We start from the raw sequence: 25,233 nt of genomic DNA, 5'->3' as shown, positions 1-25,233 counted from the left end.
TGCTTTTGTCTAGAACATTGAGTTTGAGGCTAATCTTTTCAAGACCTTTCTCTAAGGAGATTATTGTGCTTTAACAGTTCAGTTACTGAAATGTAACAAATTTGCTCTCTTGAATTATAAACAATTTCTCTAGGGAGGACCCTACTTAGACCAAAAGTGAATATTTTTAACTTGGTTTAATAATTTGCCTCATCAGGGCACCTGAGTGACTCAGTCAGTTAAGCATCTGACTCTTGATTTCAGCTCAGGTCATGATCTCGTGGTTGGTGGGTTTGATCCCCTGGTTAGTTTCTGTGTTGACAGTGTGGAGCCTATTTGAGATTATCTCTCTCTATCCTCTCACTCTGCCCCTTCGCCCCCTCTTTCTCTCTCAAAATAAATTAATTAATTAAAAAAATTTACCTCATCATTTTTCTGAGAGTACATTAGCATAGAGAATTAATCAAGGAGTATGAATTAAAACAACTGTCAACATAAGATGTCAGTGGTTTCATAGCCTCAGAACCCCAGTCCTGAACAATGACATTAGTAGGCTTTCATTGAGCACTTACTGTGTGTCAGCCACTGTCAGCACTTTAGATGCATTAACTCATATAATCCTCAAAACAGAGCTATTGTTATCATCCTCATTTTATAGATGAGAAAGCTGAGGAGCAGAGAGAATAAATAACTTGAGCAAGAAAGTGACAGAGCCAAGACAGGAAGCAGATAGTTTGGCTTTAGAGTCCTCTGGACTCTCCATAACTTAGTATTTTCCCTAATACTATACAAGAAACATTTTTCTGGGGCGCCTGGGTGGCTCAGTCGGTTAAGCATCCAACTTTGGCTTAGGTCATGATCTCACGGTCTGTGAGTTCGAACCCCACATCGGGCTCTGTGCTGACAGCTCAGAGCCTGGAGCCTACTTCAGATTCTGTGTCTCCCTCTCTCTGACCCTCCCCTGTTCATGCTCTGTCTCTCTCTGTCTCAAAAATAAATAAACATTAAAAAAAAGAAACATTTTTCTAAACAATAACATTATTTGAAAATGCTGTTGACATAGCTATACAACTTTCTTAGATTTTTACTGTAGTTTATTTTACTATTTCTCCATTAAGTTTTCTTTTTTTTTTTTTTTTTGCTATTATAAATAATATTTATACAAATGTCGGACCAACTTTTTGTTAATTTCTTTTTTTTAAGTTTATTTCTTTTTTTGAAAGAGAGAGAGAGCATGCACCAGCAAGGGACAGAGAGAGAGGAGAGAGAGAGAGAAAGAGAAAGAGAGAGATTCCCAGGCAGGCTCCATGCTGACAGTGCAGAGCCCCATGCAGGGCTTGAACTCAGGAACTGTGAGATCATGACCTGAGTAGAGGTCAGTTGCTTAACCACCTGAGCCACCCAGGTGCCTTGTTAATTTCCTTTTAAAAAGTGGAATTGACAAATACAAGAATGTACATTTTCTAAGGTACTTAGTACATAATACAGACAGCTTCCTGAAAGCTTTTATCAATTTGCAACCCCTGGAGTACTAGGTTGATAACAAAAACCAGCATGAGCAAGGGCACACAGGGTGAGACAGCACGGTGGGTTTGGGGGAAGTCCATGGAAGAGCCACAGAGGCTGAGACCATGAAGCAGGTAGGATCTAGATTGTGAAGGGTACAGAGAAATTAGAAAAAAAATACTAAGCTGTCCTAGGTTTCTGACTTGGATGTCACAGCCCACTGGATCACCAGAAGAGAAGTCAGATGAAAAGAGTAGGTATTTTGGGAGGAAGATAATGAGATCAGATTTAAATATATTAAATATAAACTGTGTATGGCAGATCCAGATGGCTATTTTAGATTTTCTGGTCTAGGACTCAGGAAGCCAGGGCTTCAAATGTAGGTTTGAGAGTCATTATTTTATAGGTCACAGAAAACTGGTTGATCACTCAAAGTACATTACATACAGGGAAAAGAGAAACCAGAGCACAGAATTTTGGGAACAACAATATTAAGAAGTCTTATAATCTAGCTTCTCTAAACCAAAATTTTTTGAAATATAAATAACTGTAATTTTGTGATAACTAGCACTAATCATATAATCACATCATGGTTCTCAATCTGTGTAGCAATAACACCCACTTTCCGACTGACTCGTTTTATACATATTAAATGGATTTAAAATGTTGTAAGAGAGGACCCAATAATTTTGCCTTTTAAATATACATTTAGGATTTAAGAAATTGAGTTTTGCTCTAAAAAGAAAAAAAATTTATGATAAATTAGAATAGTAACATGATACATAACACTCATCTCAAGAACCAGGAATTTGGAGTAATTACCAAATCTTGAGAAATTAGTATAATTTTGCTATTCTCTAGCCAGCAGACAATCATAAGAGAAGCCCTACCCCTACCCCATCCCCCATGCTGAAAGACATTTTTTCTTCTGGAAGAGCCCATCTAAATGATGTAGATTTGTATACTTTGCCACCTTGTGGTCGTTGTAGTTATTTGCATGACTCCATCTGTACTGTAGTTTGATTTTCTGTTAAAACGGCTAGATGTTCTTATATATTTAATTAATAACAATACCAGCAAAAACATATTAGAACAAACTTGAATGATCTTGACAAAAAGATTACCATGCCCAAGATGAAGACCTATCTGATGAATTTATGCAGGCTGATGTATTTGCTTGATAACATTTTCTGGGCCTTTCTTAAATTTTTTTCCCCCACATGTTGCTACAGTAACTATTTTGACACAGAATAAGTGTTAATAAAAATAAGAAAAGGGTTATTACTCTTGACAGTCTGAATATTAGCATAATATTTCTTGCATTTCACTAAGGTTTTAACAGAAAACAAAACTCATGACATCATGTAAATGGAGTATATATATAAATAAATAAGGCCACTCTCTAGAAAACTCAAACAGAAGCACCCATGGGCGCTTAGGCTAAGATGTAGTTGCTATATTTTCTAGTTCAATCTATCAGAAACAAAAGTGTTGAAGAAACGAATGTCTCTAGAGGTTCAGGAACCAGGGCCAGGTAACTAATGCGGTACAGGTGCATTTTTGAGAGGTTTGAGTTACTTGCAACAGAATAATTACTGTATATTTCGTTATACTTTTGTTTCATTTTCTGATTCCTTTTCATATGAGAGTTGATGTTCCTATGTTTGTAAATCTACAAAATATTCAAACATTTGTCTTGGAAGCTACTCAGGGAACATCATCTCTGTTTTAGGGCTCTTTCTTGGGCATAAATGGAGGTTTTTTGCCATTCCAAGTCACTGGTTCCCTGTATCTTGAGGCAATAAACTGGGTTTTGAACAGCTTCATAGCAGTTACCATTCTCAAGGTACATTTTATTTCTCAAAATATAGGAGATGCTATTAAAATTTAGCAAAGAACACCTGGGCTAAATTTCCTTAATGTTTTCTTTCCTTTAAAAAACAACAACACATTTTTGACTCATTTAAGCTTTGGTGATACAGTTGATAGACTGCTTATATACTCATGTTGTTCAACTGAGGGGACTTTCCCAAATTACATCAGTAGTAAAAGAGCCATGTGAAAATACAAAGGCTTGATTGAGAAAAAAACACAAGGAGAAATATCATTCAATCTCTATTGCTAGAAAACAACCCAAATTACAGATTTTCTCTCATTCTCTCTCTCTCTTTTTTAGAGAGACAGAGAGGGTGAGTGAGGGGGCAGAGGGAGAGAGAATTTTTTTAAGTTTATTTATTTATTCTGAGAGAGATAGAGATAGTACAGGAGGGGCAGAGAGAAAGGGAAAGGGAGAGAATCCCAAGTAGGCTTTGTACTGACAGTGAGGAGCCCAGTGCAGGGCTTGAACTCACAAACTGTGAGATCATGACCTGAGCTGAAGTCAAGAGTCAGACACTTAACTGACTGAGCAACCCAGCTGCCCCAAGAGAGAGAGAATCTTAATCAGGCTTTATACTCAGCGTGGAGCCTGATGCCAGGCTCCATCACATAACTATGGGATCATGACCTGAGCAGAAATCAAGAGTCAAATGCTCAACCAACTGAGCCACTCAGACACCCCCCAACATACAGATTCTCTTAATGTTACGTCCATAGCTCTTATTTTACATGATGGGCTCTCAAGGATTATTTTGACTTATGTGTCCAAAAAAGGACCGAGTCCCTCCAGAACCATCAAGTAGCCAGGACACAAAGCTTCTGCCCCCTATTTGTTCCCAATTACCTCCTCATAACTTTAACAGAAATGAGGAGGAGATAGATTGTTTGCTGCTATATATGGAAACAAATTATAGTACCTTATTAAACTTTAACTCTGAACTGGGAAGGTTGCATTTTTCCTCAAAGAACAAGAGGCTCTACTTATGCAATGAGGATGGGCATAGCAGGGATTCGTTGAAAAAGAATGATAAAAAGGGATAAAAGCAATCACGTTTGTTCACATATCAGGGAGATTCGACGCAGAATCAGTAGCTCCGTTAACATGCAAGTCACATTATATTTGATATAATAAAGGAGTAGTTTTAGATTAACAAAAATTAGTTCAAATGAAAGCTGGATTTAAATCCCAGTTCAACCATTTCCTATTTAGGCAAGTTATTACTTGTCTCTAGTTCTCAGGTTCCTCATATTCCTCAAATAATTATACTTGCCTCAAGTGAACTCGTGAACACTGAATAGGAAACTATTAAAAATACACAGTGGTATTAGTCAGGGTAGCATAGACTATGCCGTGACAACAAGCAAGTCTCCAAATCTCAGTGGCTTAACATAAAAAAGGCTATTGCTTGCTCATATTACAGTCTGATAAAAAGCTGGTGGCTCTTTTCTAAGCAAAGACCCAGAGATCCTGGCTTTCTAGCAGCACAAATGGGAGAGAGCCCACAGTAGAAAGTACACCCAATTTTTACTGTCTAGACAGGAAGTAACACATCACTTCCCTTAATGTTTGATTGCTGAGAGGCAGTCTCATAGTCTTATAGAGATTCCCCGGGACTTGGGAAGTGCAGATTGGCACACGGATATATGGTAAAAAACAAGGTCTACTACAAGCGATGATTGTTATTGTTGGAAAATGAGAAGTACAGATGCACATAAAGAAAAATACACATTAAACACAATCCCATTATCTTTTCAAAATTTCAATATTCTTTCAAACTTCTCTACATAAGCATTTTCATGTAATTTGAAATGAGCACACAGATTTTCAATAAATGCTGCTTCCTTCTCCTTTGGAGACTCCATCCATTTCTCTTCATGTCAAGAAACGCATGCAAATTGGGAGCAATAGGGACATTGTAGGGATAAATTTAAAGCTGCTCTAATTTCTTTGAAATGCACATCAATTGCTATAATTATTGGCAACAGAATACTTGTTCCACAACTTTTACCAAAGACTATGAAACATGTGTCCTGATTCAGAGGGTAAAAACCTCTGCTTGTAGAACTTGCCAGAAAAGTTAGGTAGTGACAGAGGGAGCCCTTAAACTTGGAACATATTTCCCTGGCTACTCACGTTGCTACCTCAGTTTTGCTTGACAAAGTGGTGTGTGTGATTTTTTTATTGTTTCCTAAGGATGTTTGTACATGCAGTAAGTCAAATTGCAGCATTCAATAACTCCTATGTTCCTGTTCAAAACAAATTACAGTGCACACAAGTTTATTTTTTTCTCTGGTCTCACTTGAAATCAGATAGCTATTATAAATGATACAAAACAAATGTTTTATTTTAGAAAATTACAGAAAATAGAATCACCTTTTACAATGCTACAGAAATATGTGGCTATTGGGAAACCCTAAATCAAAACTCCTATGAATTAATATCCAAACATACTGAGGGGAAGTAAGACTGATTTTGTTAAATCATCTTTTCTAATTTTTAATGCTAAGGTGGATGTTTGTTGTAGATTAAGCATGACTACAGAAATGTAGAAAAGGTCAAGACCATATATTCCTGCCACTGGATAGCAAAGACAATTGTTAAATGGCTGTTGCAGTTTATTTATTTTTTTAATAAAAGGTAATTAAGTCCTGAATGACATTCTTAGAGCTTATAAAATACACCACTGGTAGTCTTATGAATACGCACTTCAGAATTTATTTAAGAGCACCTGGGTGGCTCTGTTGGTTAAGCGTCTGACTCTTGATTTTGGCTCAGGTCATGATCTCACAGTTCGTGAGATGGAGCCCCATGTTGGGCTCTGTGCTATCAGCACAGAGCCTGCTTGGGATTCTTTCTCTCCCTCTCTCTCTTTACCCCTCCCCTGCTTTCTCTCTTTCTCTGTCTCAAAATAAATAAACTTTAAAGAAAAAGAATTTACTTAAATTTTCTTTATTGAATTTAATTTAGAAGCGTAATACCAATAGATGCTCTTGGTTATCAGTCCTCTCCATGCCACATAGTCTGCTGAGCTGGTCTGTGCTCTACCTCACATATTCACCAAAAACCTGCAATACAGCTGTAGCATCATTTTACAGAGGAGGAGCTGAAGATCCAAGAAGTTATATAAAGATAGAAACTTGCACAACCAGGCTTGGAATTCGGGTCTTTTTGCTTCTAAAATTCCTCTTCACCACAGTTTCTTCATTTTTTTCCCTTATGTATGTATGTATGTATGTAAGTAAGTAAGTTATCTCTACATGAAATGTGGGGCTCAAACTCATGACACATGCCCATGACAAACTCATGATCAAAAGTCACACACTCTTCTGACTGAGCCAGCCAAGTGCCCCCACCACAGTTGCTTAATAAACCTTTTCAGGTTCCTATTCTAGGTTTATGGTAATTCTTTACTGGGTGTGTGTGTGTGTGTGTGTGTGTGTGTGTGTGTGGTGTGTATAACTAAATTAATGCATACCTCTTGTTTTACAGATACGAGAACTGAGGCCACGTGAGGTTTTCTCAATATAACACAACTACATCTCAACAAAGCTGGGCCTAACTTCTGAATTTACAGAGGCCCCATACAATGTTCTCTTACAGTTTTTCCAACTATAGACATCAAGCAACTGAAGACCAGAAAATTGGGAGCTTGAGTTGGGGACCAAGCCTTTCATGGAATGGCCAAAGAGAGAGATGGGAGATGTAAAATTCTCAGAGAAAAGCAGAACAACTAAGACAGACTGAGAATGAGGTATGGGCATAAATGTATCTGATGGTTTAGACTCTGTAATAATGATGCAAAAAGTAGAGGAGCAACTCAGTCTGGAAATAGGAGGACAAAAAAGAATGTTCATCCTTGGCAGACAAGAAGGACCATTGTGTTTATCTGTGTATTTTCAAGACTTGCCATAAGTATCATCTCTCCCTTGAAACCGATAAAAACCTCCATTCCCACAGATGGAGATGAACATTCCTGCATTTTGGTCTTTTCTCAGTCTTGTATCTTCTGTAACCACAGTGCAGCTGGTATTGCTATGTCCTTGCACATTTACCTCCCGGTCTCCCTCTGTTTGTCTGTAAGTTCACAGGACAAGGACTATGTCCTACTCATCTTTGCACTGTCCCTAGTGCAAGGGTTGACACTTAGACCTAGAAGGAAGCAGAACAGCCAGAATAGAGAGAGAAAGATGTGCATAGGGGAGAGAGACCATGTGCATTTAAAAGGAAGGAAACAGTAGCTTCAGATCAGTTTCATTCTCCAGTGAGGCTCATCTGTATCACAATTCCTGTCTTGGGAGTCTTGAAAGTTCTTCTCTAATCTTATTATTCTTTTCTTTATTAACACCCTACTATGACCAACTGTTGTTCCTTTTTTATTTTCTTTTTTAGTGACCTTGACTGGATCTCTCTGTTATTTGAGACCAAAGGGCCTTAGCTAGAATAAAGAGCCTTTGACAGGTGACCACTTACTCTGAAAATGTTCTTAATTATTGGTCTCTGAACACTCCATAAGGCAGGACCCTTCACTTAGGAACCTGATAGGCATTTGAAAATTTTTGAAAGCTTGTAGTGATATTACCATTTGAAGAGGCATTTATTATTATATTTATCTGGAATTAGTAATATGTTATCTCACTTGCATTATATAGTCCCTTGGTGGTAGCTAGCCTTGTGAGAGGAGCTGGCAAAACAGTGCCTACTTGACCTGGTATGATTTTGATTATTTTGTTAATTAAAATACTTCAGTTTTTAGAGTCTATAAAAGCAGGATGAGATACTGCACTTAAAGGTTAAAAAATTCCAGTTCTGGACACTAAGTTCTTGCTTTGCTAGAATGAACCACTCACTTAGAGTGTAGAAGTTCTGCTTGCGTAGACAGGATGATCCCAAAGTCTGGTCTGGAGGCATGACCTTTTACTACAAAGGATTGATATGAACTGGGGTCTGGAATTAGACTAAAATATTTTTAGTCAAAGGGGAATTTTTCTGGGACCTTGCAGAAATCACGTCCTGCTTCAAAAGTATTATAATTGCAGATATGTTTTAGAGTGTTTGGAATAAATGATTGATAAAACACTTCTAAATACCAAGAAACAATAAATGCACAGTATGTATCAGTAGGAAGCCTACCATATAACTGAAGCAGCTAGAAATAACATGGAAAGATGGGGCGAGAAAGAAGACAGAAAGAGAAGGAAGAAGACCTGGAGAGAGATAAACAAATAAGAGAAGCCAAGATAAATGGGCAGATAGATCCTCTATTTCATGAAGAGATTCCTGTCCCAATACCAGGTCACATGTAACTTAATTGTACTTGATATAATTTAGTTGTACTTCATTTTGATGAGCCCATTATCTTATTAAGATAAGAGTATTTTAGTTGAACTCGGTTTAACTGGATTTCTCATCTTTGCACCTCCCCCATGCCTTGATACATGCATTCATTTTCTCAGTGTTTGAAGAGAACCTACTGTTTGTACAAAAGTAGCATATTCTTTGTAAAAGTGTGAAGATAAACCAGGAATTGAATTCTACCTACTACGACTTGATACAACCAAGAGAATACTAAGGAGTGTATTTATACCTTTATGTTTTTGTTGTTGTTGTTGTTGTTGCTATTGTTGTTGTTGTTGCTGTTGCTGGTTAAAGAAGCATTTATAGAGAGCCCATGTTCTCTGAGGATTTATAGAAGAGCAATGAGAAGACATAATTCCCAACCTGGAAAACTTTGAGTCCAATTCACAGTCTAGTAAACTTTGGAGGGTTCTGCTTTGGGCTAGAAATATCTCTGCCTTTGAATAAAAGTATTTAGGTTGTAGATTGCCTGGAGTTGGTAATTTCTACTCCTGGTATCAGTATTCCATGTGGTCCCTTCTTATTATTATATTGTTAGATTTCTTCTTCATTACACTTACAAAAGAATTCATTATAATATTAATTCTTTTTTCGTTGTTGCTGGTGTTTTTTTAGGTAGGCTCCAAGTCCAATGTGGGGCTTGAACTCACAACCCTGAGATTTAGAGTCACATGTTCTTCCAACTGAGCCAACCAGTTGCCCCCCCCCCACCTGAATTCGTTTTTTAAAAGATTTTCTTTTAAAGTTTATTTATTTATTTTGGGAGAGAGAGAGCGCACATGCAAGTGAGGGAGGGCAGAGAGAGAGGGAGAGAGAGAATTCCAAGGAGGCTCTGTGTTGTCAGCACAGCCCAATGTGAGGCTTGATCTCATGAACCGGGGGATCTTGACCTGAGCCAAAATCAGGAGTAGGATGCTTAAAGGACTGAGCCCCCAGCCCTCCACCCTTGATCTATTTTTAAAGGTTTTTCCCAACCTGAATTCTTAACCCTGAGGTTCTGTTTTGTTTGTGTACAAACCAGATTTACTTGCCACTTTCATTAGCTTGGGCTGCTATAACAAAAACACCATAGACTGGGTTGCTTAAACAGTGGACATTTATTTCTCATTGTCCTAAAGGCTGGGAAGTCAAAGATCAAGATGCTAGTAAGTTTTGTTCCTGGTGAGAGTCCTCTTACTTGTGTGTAGACAGTCACCTTCTTACTTATCCTCACACTATGGAGAGAGAGCTCTGATCTCTTCACCCCCTATACAGACACCAGGAGCACCACTACCATGACTTCCTCCAAACCTGATTACTTCCCAAAAAGCCCAGCTCCAAATACCATCACCCTTGGAATTAAGGCTTCAACACATAAATTTTGGGGGGACATAAGCATTCAGTCCATAGCACTTACACAGAGTCACCTTTAAAAAGGGTGTTGGTTTAAGATGAACCAAATGCCTGATTTCTAGGTAAAATTCTAGCTAAAATATGAGATGCAAACATGTTCTTTTGCCCAACTGAGATAAATATACTTGAATCCTCTTTCAGAACTCTAGTCAAATGGAGAGTTCTAACCCTGGCCAAGTTTTCTAAAACATTCAAAACACTCCATTGACCTGTATCTTTGTACATTGTTAGCAGCTGAGAACATAACGTCGTAGAAGTTTACAAAATGTTTTGAAATAGTTCTAGAGACCTGGTTATGCTTAAAGAGTTCAGTTAAATATTCAGTCTTACCATATTTATTGACTTCCTACTATGCATTTTGTAGGCACTGTGCTAGATTAGTGATGACTCAGCCCTTAAGGAGATTTTAATCCATCAGGAATAGAACTCAGGGCTTCTGACAATCATATGAATATTGCTTAATTGTCAGAGAGAGGGTGCATCACAGATCCTAAATTCACATATTGATTTGTTTTGGAGACTCATTTAAGTCCTTGGCTTTCTTATTTAAAAAAAAAAATGTTTTTAATGTTTATTTTTGAGAGGGAGAGTGTGCACGAGCAAGAGAGGGGGCAGACAGAGGATCCAGAGAAGGCTCTGAGGTGACAGCAGAGAACCCAATTCAGGGCTCACACTCAATGAACTGCAAGATCATGACCTGAGCTGAAGTTAGCCACTTAACTGACTGAGCCACCCAGGTGTCCCATTGACTTTCTTATTTTTTATAGGAGTCAGAGTCTCATTGAAAAGAGTATCTGTGAGCATCCAATTTCAAAACTGCACATGACAATGCTGTGAAAATTTTACAGTACCAATTTGTAATTCATTCTTAGTGTTCCCAGTACTATTTGATTTTTAGCTCTTGGAAGGAAGTCATAAAAGCTTGTAACCTCACAACATGGAAGAACATGGTTGGTGTTAAGTACCAAGCTGTTAGATTAATTAACTAGTATTTACTGGGGACAGGGAAGTACCAAGGGTATGGTTTCAGGAAGGTATTGAGTCAATTGTTCTGAAAAAAAGTTGACCATATATAGCCAGTGTATCCACCTGACTTATAAATGACTGAAAATAGCACTGCCTATGAAAGCACATACCTATGAAGGTATAGTACCAAGTAGAGTTCCAATAAGGTTTTCAAGAAAAATTAGGTAACAAATGACAGATAAATGAGCAGAATTATATGAAGTTTAATAAGGAGTTCTTGCATTTTATGCCTTTGGATTTTAGACCTATTCAAATTGAACTTCCACTATTGAAAGAAAGCTCGGTCTCCTCAAAGATGCTGTGGGACCTCGGTAATCCTTTCTCTATTTACATGTAACTTCTGTGGCCCACTTTTCAGGCCATGAGCTCTTGCACAAAGCTGTGCCTGCTTCTGCAGCAGCTCCAGGGAAAACTCAGAAAGAATGCACAAACTTGGCATCATCACTGGTTCTTCCATAGGATTTCAAGTCCTGTTGTGTTCTTTCCTCTTAAAATTTCTGACATGAGCCTCAGAGTGACAATCTAGAGAGAGTTAAATCACTTAACTCTCTCCTTTTGATAAAAAAGAAAAAGAGATTCCAAATATATAGAACGTTAATATCTGTTTAAAAGGCATGGGTTTATAATAAATAAGCCCTAATATCCAACAGGTGGCACCCAGGGTGCAACACACAATCTGCCAATTACTTGAAAGAACACTCTGAAAGAACATCTTTAGAAAAGATGGAGAGGCTAAAAACAATAAATAAATAACTAAAAAGTTCTCGATCAGGGATAGTGCTGGATATTTTTCCACTTGTCCTTCCAGATTCACTCTGGTGTGGCTTGCTCCAGGAGGCTGAGCTGTGTGCATTGCTTTGCCTGGGTATCCATCCTGCGGTCTGGGTTCGCCTGGCTTCTGCCAAGTGAAAGAAAGCAGCAGAAGGAAGGAAGGAAGGAGAAGTGAAGTCTTAGAATGGACTTCCTGGGTCCACTTTGTTTGTTTTAATTTAATTTAATTTTTTCAATGTTTATTCTTGAGAGAGACAGAGAGTGTCCCTGCCAGGGAGGGACAGAGACAGAGGGAGACACAGAATCTGAAGCAGGCTCCAGGCTCCGAGCTGTCAGCACAGAGTCTGATGCAGGGCTTGTACTCACGAACTGTGAGACCATGACCTGGGCTGAAGTTAGACAAGGCCTTTACCAACTGAGCCATCCAGGCGCCCCTTTGGGTCTGCTTTCTAAACATACACTGCATGCTGCTAAATCCTCCACCAAAGGCCACTGTTTCCATCAGGCAGCCTTCCCCATGCAATCCCCTAAGTAGAATTTAGGGAGTGACTCCTTCCCTTTTCCTCTAGAGGCAGGGAGAGTAACAGCTCCCCTTGTTACAGCCCCCAGGGTGCTGCACTATCTTTTTGGTGTCCCTTTTCATGACAGATACAGAACAACTTAGGCAAAAACATAGAGCTCAGGTATGAGGTTAGGAACTTCTGTCTGCTTTGGTGCCTAGAGGAGTACCTGGCCAACAGTAAGCACTCGATACATATTTGTTGACAAAATTGTTATACATATATAAGTTTTAATGAAACTTATCATTGGTAATCACAATGCTTGTGATTTGCCAATGTAGATATTAAAAATACATTCCTACATGCATACATAAAAGCTTCAAACACATCCATGTACTTAATTGTACTTAATTGTGCATATATACAAATATGTGAATGAAAAGATGTTAATGAATGAGAGTGACAGTGGTGGTGTCCTGATGGAAATTACTGTAGAAAGATGTTCACTACTTAAGATATAATTCAACCTTGTTAACAGGAGATAGCTCATACCTTCCCTTTCAATTCCCCCCGAGTAAACGTGCTCACTTGTGGGTCCCTATGAAAGAAATATTTATCTAGCCCCAACTGGTCATCTGCTCCTCTCTGGAAGCTGGGAGTATAATGGTGACTATGCTAGATTCCACCTGTCCCCATGTAGAAATGTGATGGCATAGAGGTGGGGTACAAGAGTACTGAGTTTTATGGGAGTCCATGAAAGGATTACCTAATCCTTGACTTAAGACTGCCTAAGGGCAGAGCTGAGAGATAAGGTGTTGGCCGAGTAATGGAAGAGGCTGAGAAGAGAAGGGGGCTCCAGGCACAGGGGACAAGAGCTTGCACAAAAGTGTGGAGAGCAAAAGCCTGGCTCACTCAGGCAACTGAAAGAAGTTCATTATGGTTGGAAAACAGTTTGAAAATGAGAATATTGAGAAATGAGGATGGAAGAGTAAGAAGTCAGACCATGCAAGGTTTTATATAGATTTAAGAGAGTTGAGATTTCAAGCCAGTTAAATGCTCATTGAGAGAGAACAAAAGGTAATTATTCTTCCCCTCTTCTCCAAAATATAAGTACACATACACACTTTATATCTCCTAATTGGGAGGAAGTTAAGGATTCCAGATGTTACTGTAAAGCAATGGTTGTCTAATTGATATTAACCCATATTTGTTGAAATGCTTAAATAACTATGATTAAGCAGCTAGCAGTTATTGTGTGCTTACTAGATTACAGGCACTGTTCTCAGAACTTTTTAGGTATGATTTTCTTTAACACTCACAATAACCTGATAGATAACTCTATCAGATAGCTACTATTTTTATCTGAAGTTTACCAATAAAGAAGAGGTGCAGGAAAGTTAAATGCCTTACTCAAAATCATACAGATAGTAAGTGGTAAAGATTTTTAAAAAATGGGGGGAGTAGTGGTTTTTCCTCATCTCCAGTAGAAGGTAGGTTAAGAAAAATACTTGGGAACTGCACTGATATTGAATATAAATAATTGGGACTAGGGTGATAAGCTTGCTTTAAGAAGCAACAGATTGGTCCCATACCTTATATCATAGCACAGAGAACAAATTTAGTGAATAATACATTAAGTGTTGAAACTGATGTAAGCACAAACACAGCAATAGATTGCTTTTCCTTTTTTTTCTTTTTTTTTAATATGGAACGCTTCACGAATTTTCATGTCATCCTTGTGCAGGGGCATGCTAATCTCCATATCGTTCCAATTTTAGTATTAGTATATGTGCTGCCGAAGTGAGCACTTAAATTGCTTTTCTAAGGGGGAAATTTGAACAGAACTTTTTTGAAAGTCAGGGGAGCCATGGTAACTAAGAAATGAAATTTGAATCCAACGGGTCATGAACCAGTATGTCAAGGCAATGCCTGGTGCCTCCATTTTCTTAACTTTAAAATAAAGTGGCATTTTATATTACTATATTGGAGCATTGAAGAATTATGCATCATACAGCCATTTGAAATTAGTCTATGCTGTAATTATAAATGAGAAAAGACAAAACATTATTTGAATCAAATAACTTCAAAGTCTTTAGTGTTATTAGAAGCTTACCATTAATCTTTAAGAAAAATAAGTCTTTGGTTGTTTGACACCAGCAGATGGCACCCTAACAAAATAATTTGTGTGCCATAGGTGAACTTGTACAGCCCTCTGTACATTCAAATGCAAGGCGAGCTCACTGTATTTGGATATGTAGGGTAGAAAAGAGAAAAACCAAAGACAAGACTTGCTCTTTTTGAGTCAGACAATTTTTACTTGGTGAGGAAAAAGCAGCAAGAAAATTTTCCTTATTAGTCTTTATTTTGTGAATACCTAGCTAGCTTGAATCATTATTATAAGAGAGTGCTCTATAAATCTCCATAAACCTCCAGCTATAAAAGGTAACATGATTACATTGAAGGGAATAAAATGGACTGATCCATACCGCTTCCCAGCTTAAAAAAAAAAAAAAAAAAAAGAAGGGAATTTGGTGAAACAAATATTCTTTTTGATTGTTTCAACTGACAGAGAAGACACTGGAGTTAGTTTTTGTTTTGTTTTGTTTTGTCTTTTAGAGTTTAATTGAGAAGAACTTAAACATGAAGTCTGCATCAAAGATACTTGCCACAATGACCATTTCAATTTCAGACCTATTCAAGTTGAATTATTCCAATTAGGCAATTGGTGTTTGAATGTCCCCCCTTGCTATTTATGTGTTAACTATTATTTTTTTAAGTTTATTTATTTCGTTTGAGAGAGAGATGGAGGGAGAGATCTCATGGGAGCAGGAGAGGGACACAGAGAGAGGGAGAGAGAGAATTCCAAGCAGGCTCTGTGCGGTTAGCACAGGGCCCTTCATGGGACTTGATCCCATGAACCATGAAATCATAACCTGAGCTGATACCAAGAATCGGTTACTCAATCGACTGAGCCACGCAGGAGCCCTATGTTAACTGTTATTTTTAAAGTAAATACAGGATATTTTGTTAAGAGGATGATATGTGCATCTATAAAGAATGAGTATGTTCCCATTTTAGAAGATGTCAGGGTTACCACTTTTTCTTTCTTCATCCTTTTGCTTAGTTCTATTTGATTTACAGAAACAGCCAGATCTGCAGTTTGCCCATCATTTTCTGGTCTCTGAAAAGGGTAACAACCCAAGTTTTTGGCCTTTTCTTCAAGCCCTCTCACCTGCCTCTGTCTCCTAACAAATAATTCTTATCTTCTCCAAATATATGAGTTTATAATTACTCTGAAAGGAACTATAATCAAAGAGTCACACTTGAGTATAAAAATTACCCAGGATCCAAGACCAGCCCTCTCTCTAAGATGGAAACTTTAGGTGTAAAAAGCAGTAACAGGAGGTACCAGGAACTGTATTCAGCACCAATCTACTTTCTTTGTACACTTACTGCTGGGTCTTAAGAAAAAGACTGAAATCAAATATATAATTCCATCCTCTTGAAGACCTTGAGTGAAAAGAGGGAAAGGCTAAGCAGCACGACTATTTTAGGGATAGGGTGTCTGGGAAGAAATCAAGGTGATTTGCTTGCTGAGAAACAGAATGGTTCCTGGAGGCACACCCTTTTACCTAAAAAAAGCAGCTGACTTCCAGCCAAAGCCTTGGAAACAAGTGAGGCCGGTGCTTGAAAGGTGAACCACACCTGACAAAGCTGGAGCTTGGTGGATTCACAACCTGCCCTGAGAAGACCATCCAGTTGCAAGGAACAGTGGTTAATAATTATTGAGCACAAACTAGCACTTGAGGACTCTGGCAAGCATTTATAGAAATTAATTAAATGCTTACACCAACCATATCATCGTGTTGCTATTGTACAGTATATACATTTTAAAGCTGAGAAACTTGAAGCATTCATAGCTTTATCCAAATTTACCCTGGGTGGTCTGGGTCCACTTTTAACCACTAATCCACATCACCTCTCTAGTAATTTTCTATCAACTTTTTGTGAACATTTCACCACTGTCTAAATAAAGATGGAAAAAAAAAAAAAACAACAACCAACAACTGAGGTTTCATACAGCCAAAAGAGAAGGGTTTTTGTTTGTTTTACTTAAGTTTGTAGCGATGGAACTTTCTGGGTTGATAACAAAGCTCAACACTGCCATGTTATTTCACTCACCATCTGGAAATGTGCCTCAGCTTGTCCTTCCCTCAGAGCGCCTGGTCAGCCCAGAAGATCTATCAGTGTCTGCAGAAGGGGAAAGTTCCCACTCTTCAAGAGTTGTGTCAGGGAAAGAGTGATTCAGAAGATACTGGGAGGCACATAGAGAAATGCAAAAACAGGTAGAATTGAGTAGAGGAAACTAGTGCTTTAAACAAACGCAGAAAAAAATCCTGGAATCCATCTAGGAGTCACTGTGAAGCGGTGGTCAGTCTAGGAGCACATTGTGATGGTTCAAGTCAGTGAAGAGGGCTGGCCTCAAGTTTTCTCTCTCCACCCAGAGAGACCTTTTTCTGGGTATCAGGGTGGTACAATCAGTTTGGAGTCTTCCACCCACCTGACGACTATTCTCGCATTCTAAGGTTGAGAACCGTGTCTGGAGAGACAGCTTAGCCAAATATCAAGTCACTGGCGTCACTGGGAGTCTGTTTCTTCTACCAGGTAACACTAATGCTGTCAGTTCTGCCAGCTAACTCCTCCATCAAGAGTAGTCTATGCTTTTATTTTCTTCTTGGGATTCCAAAACGGGGATGGTTCCCGGGTCTTCTCCTTAGCGATTCTCTTTTCACAACTCACTTCCCATCAGCCCAATTTGTTTTCCCACTTTATCCTAAAGAACTCCAAGGAGGGAAGCTAATAAAACCTGTTTAAGGCAGAAGTTGGGCAACTGCAGTCATTAGCGTCTCTGAAGTTTTCCCCCCTTCTGTGTATTATCACCACCAAGGCTAGGCTGATGTTTAGCAAAGAGCACCTGTCAAAACAAAAGAAGAGTTTCACACCTCACAATTTTAAGCCCCAGGTAAGAAACTCAGCCTGGTGGATCCGCAAAGAGGAAGACGAGAAACCTGAAACTCTAAGGCTTGGAGAAGAGTTAAATGAGTTTCCTCTGGGTACCAACAGGCTTTTGTTTAACACGATTAAATCCTCTTTGTTTCATTACAGACATCAGTTCGAAAACAAACAGTGTGATCAAGATAAAGGCCTGGAGCAGCATTCTGTTTCTCTTTCTCTTCTTTTTCTCAGAGAGCTATCACCACCTCTCAGTGGACAGGCTTAAAGGAACTTAACTGGCTCACAGAAAATTGATGAGCTGAGCTGAGCAGGTGTACAGGAAAGCTTTGCGCTGCAGGGTTAGGCAATGGAAAAAGTGTGAAGCACTTATGTCCATGACCAGATCGAGTGATAAGAGGACCGGCTTCCTTTGCTATCTAATTAATTGTCTTTCTTTTCAAAACACGGTCTTTGATTTCAAGAAGCACCTGAAGAAGGTAAGACCTAGTCCTAGTGCGACAACAACCGAAAACTCCTATGGGGGTAGGGGTGGGGGGCTGGGAGTGTAGCATGCAGACAGGAAAGATGGAGAGAGGGAGGAGATGTTACAGAGTCAGTAACCAAAACAACAAAATATCCAGTCAAGAGATAGCAGTGAACTGAAGTCTATCAAGGATGTGACAAAATTGAAACTGGTGTGCATTTCCAAGGCAGTCCTTTCTATATCATTAAATTGCTTACTTTATTGTTGTCAGACAACACTAACTCCTTTTTTTTTTTCCTAAACAAAACATGGACATTGTCAGTGTAACAGCTACACTGAGCTGACAGAAGCCGGGGTCATCCATATACACATTTTAATTACCTCTTTTCAGTCAGGAACATCGTTAGAAGTTTATTATTACCAGCCACTATCTTGTGATCTTAATTGGCTTCCTTCACAGACGACACCATGAAGCCAACATAAGAGCTCTGGCAGCCTCCCAGAGATAGTGACCAGATCGGTGACACTTTATACTGATACTGTCTTCAGCTGAATAACAACCATCAGTTTAAGTTTTAATGCTAGACATGAGGTGGAAGCTTCTTTTAACACCTGTATGCAGAGATGTTCCTGATTCCATGGTGTTGAAAAACACACGGAGAAGTAGCGACTTTTCACACACCTTTGTTAGGGTTACAGAGAAATGATCTATACTTCAGAGAGGGATATGCCAAACAGCCAGTTATTCCCAGTGGCTCTCTTGGATTCTTGTAAAGTGGAAAATAATAGTTTGCTTCCCAAATGGAAAAATCCACATCCTTTGACGCAAAGATTAAGTCTGCAGCGTGGGCCACAGTTACCTGGCTGCTCGCTACTCAGAAAGTATGGAAACACCCTTACGTTAATAGTTTGCTTTAATAACATTGGGCCTGAATCAATAATAGTTATTAACTTAGTTTCCAAAGCTTTTGCAATCATGTTGATGCCAAATTTTGAGGCAGAGGGAAAAAGAGGATGATTCTGAAATAAACACATTATCATGTCTTGTGGTGGATGAGAAAAATAAAAGTCTTTATGTAAATACACTTTGTATCTTTCTCTTTATAAAAGGAAAACAAATAAGTTCGGAAATGTTAAACGCTGGGATTCACTTTTGAAGACCAGGCTGATGATCTCTGGGAACAACATTACTTGGATACCTATTTATTATAGTAATTATACTATTGATTCCTGGCCCTTTGGGCCATTCTTCGGGCATTTGTAGAAAATGAGCTAAGTCACAAATATTCTAACTTTGGGTAATTATCAAAGTTTAGTAAAATGTTCAATTCCACCAGAGAGAAAAAAAGTAATTTAAAAAGGCTACGTATATCGCTGGATTATTTATTCAGAATAATAATGGTTAGAAAGTTTGTTTATATCTTCACGGGTAAGATTTAAAAAGTATTGGTATTATCAATATATTCCTAACTTATTCTTTTAAAAGAGACGCTTCTCATTCATCATGATCTGCAGATTTAAGAAATCCATCTCCAACAATATCGCAGAAAAAAGCTACGAAATGGGTAGATTCTCATTCATCATGATCTGCAGGTTTAAGAAATTCATCTCTAACAATATTGCAGAAAAAAGCTACGAAATGGGTAGACTCTTAGGAGTAAAATTTTCCACTCAGTGAATTGAACTAGTGTAGGCATTAAAGTCTTTGGAAAGAATCATCAGTCCACTTAGTTATCTCCCCAGAGGTTTGGTTATCAGAGGATTAATACATCTACTTTCTTCCTGGCAATTACTCTACAATGACCCGGAATACACAGGCTGCTTTTGCATGGCTTGATATTTCACTTTTTAATAGCACTCAACCATCTAATCATAGGTAAATATTATGAAATTAAAGAATCTATGTATAAATGACAAAACCAACTTCATTTTATGGAATTCCTGGAATATGAGGTCGTGTCATGATTATCCATATGTAAGTATAATTTCTATGCCATATGTATAGGTTTAAATTTTAAAATGTGTCTCAAGACTTGACATTGATATATTCCTTCTACAAATACAGCTGACTTCTCAGTGAGAAGGATCTCGAAATAAAGAAAAAAAAAACGGATGAAAAATTCAAATCACCATAATTAGTACGAGACAGCTAAATGTGGTTTAAACAACACAGTGAAATGAAGACTAAATAAAATAATTTTTCTCTTCCTTCACTACCAAGCATAACCTCTTGGCGGCTCCACTTCTGTTCTTCGAATGGTCATCTTTTGCCTTCAGAAAAGGTCTCCTCATTCTTATTTTTTTGTTTACCTGGTAGATTCCCTCTTTTAGGAAGACATGAAAATTAGCTTTACATTTCAACTGCTCTACTGTATTGAAACAGGATGACGAAAATACAGCTGTTGAAAACATACTGTGAGCAGGCAAGGAAATATTTTTAAGAAGAGTTATCAAAATCAGAGTGCCAATCACTTTTAGAAGCAGGGTAAAAATTACTTGCACTTCAATATTTATATTTATATTTATTATAAGAAAAAAGTTTTTTTTTTATGGAGAGAAGGTGCAGAAAAGGGCACAGTATTAGCTAAATATTGTACCTTAGAACATCAGTCATTTCCTTCTCAATAGTACTGAAAGGGTCTAATTTATAAGTTTTTCCATCTCCCTGTTATGCTGGTTTGTAAGTTCTGACACTGCTACTGGTATGTTAATGAGAAGCTAGCGTTCCATTAAGAGAAAACCATATGCTCTACTGCCTACTGTGAAAGAGAAAGCATGTAATGTGGCTGTTGCCTTAGTAACACATTAATTCATTTTGTCAGTGTTGGCACAGATCATTTCATTTATAAGAAAACAAGTATAATAGTTTACCACATCTATAATATTTACAGTGTTTCTGTTACAAAACAGTGACAAAATGAGTTTAAAAAATAGCGTTGGTATAATATCATTAAAATATGGAATTTGTGGTAAAATTTTCCCTGTAAAAATGAAAAAAAATAAAGATTGGTGTAAAATTCCTCTTCACAATCCTACTTAAAACATTTTAACACCAAACTGTTTGCTTTTTAGCATATTTGTATTATACTAATAACGTGCGTCTGCTGCAAAAAATTTAGTCCATGGAAGACACAAGTGCATTAACAGTTTTTAATGAATGCTAAACAAAATATTTCATACAACAGTTTTGTTAAATTACAACCATTATAAACCTAATCGTATGCTAGTGTGTTACTCATAACAAGACTAAACATTTATCTAGTTTTATCTGTTCTTCCAGATGTTTATTAGTATTCTAGCACTCCTAAAATATTTAAATTAAACCACTCCATTTTCTCATGTGAATGCATTTTGGGTTTTATTCACAGAAAATCTAGTCACATGTATATCTAAATAAATATAGTACACTGTATATGCTTTATGCACAAGTGATACTTAATGTGAATTGAGATAATCCGAAAGCATGATAAAGGAGAGAAGTGATTAGGGGAAAGACAAGTTCCTGTTTATTAAAGTCTGCACCTGCAGCAGGGTATCAGTTCTACCCATCCTTAGGGTATTCCACACCTGTAAACACACATTCTTAACAACAAACATTTTGCATCTGTGATGTTCACCTACCTTCTTTAACCAATAAAAAGGGACGCGTGTACAGGATAGCGAGCAACTATCATTTACCAGTTTATGTAGCGATTCAAGTTTTATGTCATTTCAAAGGAAGCGTTGATACATTTACATGAGTTATACAAATGAGTGCAAAGCACTGCAGAGCCGGCCATCCAAGTAATGAATGGCCAATTATACTTTCAACATTAAGAAATACCTTGCTGAAGTATTGGCGTTCAATGGGTTCATCCAAGCTTCGTGAACCAAATGTGGGTGTTTTTGTTTTTTCTCTCCTCACTATATTCACTGCAGTGCTCCCAACTTGGATGGGATTCTTTCCAATTAGAACCCAAGACCCAAGAGTACTTTTAAGAGTCTTCTTTACAGACCTGCAATGCGATTACTCTGGGAAACACTTAAGAAAATAAAATTTATGATTAGCTTTGATGAAAATGACTTTAGTTTTAACTTCATAATATCTCTGCTTTGATATGGGTAAAATACTTTGAATGGCTACATCACCAGAAGAGAAAATATAACCAAACATCAATGTGATTTTATATGATAGGGAATTAAATGTCTCTGAAATGTAATCATATCACATTGACTCACCCAATAAAAGTAACTTAATGAAGTATTTTCTCTAATTCATATGTTTTTACTTATTAGTTTGTGGTGCTTGAAAAAATAAGCTGTAAACTTTTCAAGATCCTTCTTTCAACTCGACCTATTTCTATCAATAAAACTGGTTTGTCAGCAGTTAAATGGCACCATATTTGTGCTTTAAGTGCACTAAATTATGGGTAGCTTTATAATAAGACTCACTGATTAGACGTACTATAATAATATGATACATATTACTAGGACTTTGCTTAAATTAAAAAAATTATCTCGTGGTATATAACACCTCAAATTTTAAATCTTTTTGATTTTAACAGTTTATTGTTATTCATCCCCCTATTAACTAATGCATTAATTAATGTAAGGATAGAAAACAAGACTGGAAACTGGAAAATATACACATATAAATTTATATATATATATATATATAGATAGATAGATAGATAGATATTTATGCATATATTTTATGCTATTAAATGTATTTTTAATTTTCTTTTGATAAATAAAGCCCCATATTTTATATCTAATATTACCCTAGTGAAACCTCTTATTATTTTCTCATGATGGTTTCCCAAATCCGCATTTATTCTCAAGAGCAAAGAAAACTATTGTTGTACCTACATGACAACAAATAAAAGATAAAATAAAAATCCCCCCCCCAAATGATTTATTATGTTTAGATATATTATACCCTGTAATCAGATTAACTGTCTTTTACTCACTGATACCATCAGTTGTGTTTGTTTTACTTCCATACAGGAATATGAGGAATCGAGAATGACAATCATGAAGGCCAACTACATTCGAGGTCAGCTTTATGTATATATTTCTTAACATATTTGAGTCTAAGGAGTTCAACTCTGATAATATTAAATTATTATGGTGCTTCATAACTGCTTACCCACAGCATTATAAAAATATTCTTTATAAATGATACCTATTACAGTCACTATTTTGAAATGTATATGAAATATAAACAATACATATGAAGTAAAAATAGATATTTTTGAACTGTTTAAGTACTTATTTAAGAACTATAAAGGGGCATATAGTAAATATATTAAAAAACCAACATTAAAATATTTTTAAAATGGCACATGTTGAATAACAAATACTTTGTAAATACCTGTTGAATAAATGAATGGACATATAATATGTAAGTATACTTGCATTCATACCAACGTTCTAGTCACATACTCACTAAGTTTATGGTATTCAAATCTTACTGGTGGAGCATTTTGATTATAAGAGTGATAAAAGTAAGGATTTAAAATTTAGCAGTAACTCATCAGGCTTGGCTTTTGGAGTTCCTTTTTTATGAGGTAATGTTTCAGTCCAATTGAATTCACTGTACGTTTTCTAAGTGGTGGAAAGGAGGGACAGAATTAAATGATCTCTCAAATCATTTACCATATATTAAAATAGTTGTAAAATAAGAATGCAAATTTTAATAGTTATCAAAAGGTATTTTAAACTGACATATAATTTGTTACTGTCATTATTCATTTGACACAAAATATGTAATATGATACAAATAATAAACTTCAAATAGTTGAATACAGAAGAAAATTTGGCCTAATGCATTAGGGGGATAGAGGCAGAAATAGGTCAGTATAAGGATAATGACATGATTTGGGCCATGTTCTTTTCTGGGAAAATTCGTATTTCTGTTCTCAGTTTTTCTTCTTTATTATCTACTACATATAGAATATTTCTTAAGTGAGGAAGATATAAAATACATGCTCCAATGTTTTAGAAGATATATGTAATACTATTTTATATTTTTCCAGTAACTAATACACAAACAATTGGTGATCACTAGCTTATTTCTAACTATTCCCGTGATTAGGGTGCACTAAAAAATCTAGTCCTGGGAAATTGTTTTCTAGGCTTAAGTCATATAATACACGAGAACATAGTACAGCACATGTGACCCATGCTTATATGATATAATTAGTGCATAAAAAAACTTTATTTAGAAATATTACAGTACTGGGTAGTAGTTCTTTCATATATTTCAAACTGACCTAAAAAGAACGTGTTAGAGATAGAAATTTTCCTAAGTTGATGCTAATATTATTCAAACGTACACCACATGTTTTCTTGAGTTTTGTCTTCTTTTTTAATTTTTCATCAAATTGATAAGAAGCCCAGCTTCCTAGCAGTGCAATATGAAGCCATAATCATATCTGAAGACTGGACTTTTTACTTATGGGATTCTCTGTTCTAGCCAATACAACTAGGTTTTCTTTTGTTTGTTTTGCTTTTTACTATTAAATACAGGGAAAAAAACACTTTGCCTCAAAAAGAAAGACTTCTACAGGGGGGAAAACGTACTAAAGAAAAGTACACATTATCAAATTTGAATTTTTTTTTCAAATTTGGATTTTTCCATAGATAATAAAATTTAGGCACGTATAAAAAACACTTTATAAAAACCTATATCCCTATAAATTATACTCTATTTTGATAAAATCAAAGAATGTTTCATAAACAGTACACACAGAACACTCATATCAGAACTAGACATTTCCATCTTTAATAACAAATGCTATTTGCAGAATTTTTACCATAATAATAATTTCTCATTTGTTTGTTAATAAGGGAAATATACATTTTTTTTCCTGAATTCCACTTTATGTAACATTCATGGTGAGAAACTTTTAAAAGAATATAATGATACTACTCAAAGCAATAAATAATGATTTCAGATTTGGCATACAAGGAATGCTAACCCCATGGCCTGACTAAAGAGTTCCATATAATCCCTTGCAAGGTGGGTTCTTTGATTTGTGCAAGATTAATGTTTGTAAAATGACCAATTTTTGTTCCTCATGTCCTGTTTGTCTGATCTCCTGTTAGATCTCCTGTTTTCCTGCTCAGTTCACTCATGCTCCCAGAGGGTGGCAATTTTGTCCTCTTCATCTGTGTATTCTTCATACCACTATTGCTTACTAAGTGTCTGATGCCTAGAACACAAATCCTATGATAGGTGAGTTTGTCCTTACTTGTAAAGATGATATCATACCTTGTGTTAAAATATTTATTAAACTTATAGAGATAACTAACTTCATAAGGTAAACTCAGGCAAAATATTATTCCCTTGGTTTTCACACACT

The 25,233-nt window shown here is 36.7% G+C and overlaps 1 non-coding gene across 1 annotated transcript; it reads right to left on the bottom strand.

Annotated features, from left to right (window-relative positions):
• Positions 1 to 14,107: 14,107 nt before the first annotated feature.
• LOC128773170 (U6 spliceosomal RNA) lies at positions 14,108 to 14,216 on the bottom strand. Its single transcript, XR_008417451.1, has one exon. It is a non-coding gene; the product is annotated as a U6 spliceosomal RNA (small nuclear RNA).
• Between the last annotated feature and the right edge of the window lie 11,017 nt (positions 14,217 to 25,233).

The sequence above is a fragment of the Panthera pardus genome, unplaced genomic scaffold (assembly GCF_024362965.1).
Source record: "Panthera pardus isolate Hobbes unplaced genomic scaffold, ASM2436296v1 HiC_scaffold_24, whole genome shotgun sequence".
NCBI classification, from domain to species: Eukaryota; Metazoa; Chordata; class Mammalia; order Carnivora; family Felidae; genus Panthera; species Panthera pardus.
The sequence above is the reverse complement of the archived record's forward strand: the minus strand, read 5'-3'. Positions and strand labels throughout refer to the sequence as shown.